The sequence below is a fragment of the Triticum dicoccoides genome, chromosome 7A, assembly GCF_002162155.2.
Source record: "Triticum dicoccoides isolate Atlit2015 ecotype Zavitan chromosome 7A, WEW_v2.0, whole genome shotgun sequence".
In the NCBI taxonomy this organism is placed as follows: Eukaryota; Viridiplantae; Streptophyta; class Magnoliopsida; order Poales; family Poaceae; genus Triticum; species Triticum dicoccoides.
This window is the reverse complement of record NC_041392.1, coordinates 77,540,060-77,541,238: the sequence shown is the minus strand read 5'-3', so window position 1 is coordinate 77,541,238 and position 1,179 is coordinate 77,540,060.

Here is a 1,179-nt window from a genome sequence, read left to right as displayed (position 1 = left end):
CATGAAGATACTCAAAGCATACAACAAAAGTCCCTTACTGACCATAATCCAGAAGGGATCAGAAAATACAATGGCAATCATGTGAACATAGCAACTTTCGTTAACAGATTCAGACTTAGAAGAAAACTGGAACATGGCGAAACAGATATTAAGTAGGCATGTTGGCGAGCTGGATGCACTCACCACAAGGCATTGCATGACAAACTAAGCATACACCCAGCAAGTAGACATGGCATAGAAGCTAAACATGGCAAGAACAACCTCATAGCATGCATGGATCAACTACAACAACCTCGGCAAAAATGCTTAACAAGTAAACATTCTGCTAGGAACATTTTATAGCAAAAGTAGAGCTCGATTGAGTCAAGCTAGGGTGCTCCATAATTTCAAAAAAAGACATGTATGGATAGAGCACAACAATATCTACAAAATATCCTTACTGATCATGCTCAAAAGAGGCATGGATCCCTTTGTAGCAACAAGAATACATGGCATAAAAATATTAACTGTGCAAAGACTTAGAAGAATTCTAAGTCCCTGAAATCATCAACATTACGGGAGCTACTTTGCATGCTTGTGCTAGTCACCACAGAGATCACAAAAATACATGGCATACACCCCTGTAAAGATGACATGTCATACTTCAAAACACATGTAGTGCCCAAGTTCATAGGAGGCACACATTAATCATGGCAAAAATGACAAATGTCCAATTACTGATAAGAATCTGAAACTAACATTGCATAGCACTCTTGCAACATCATTTAGGACATCAAGATGATCTCATATGAACATGGTGCAATGGAATGAAATGAAGTACTCGTCGAGGCGAACAATTTGATATGCTACACACCCAAAATGGAGCCACGGATGCAAAGTTATGATGCGATGAAAAACGCTAAAAATTATCGAAACGGGGCAAAAGTCAACCTCTCTCAGATCCGGATCTAGGGTTCATCCGGGGCACGCAATCCGAGGAGCTGCCGGGGCTTCACCGGAGAAGAGGAGGCCGGCCGGGGAAGAGGTGCTTCGGCGAGGGGCTGCCGGATCCGGCCTCGGGAGGCGTGGTGGAGGCGGAGGCGACCGGGTCCAAAGCGGCGGCGGCGCGGTTGGACGGGGGCGAGCGGAGCGAGGCGGCTGTGTCCTGCGGGTCGGTGGTGACCAATGCAGCGGCGGGGC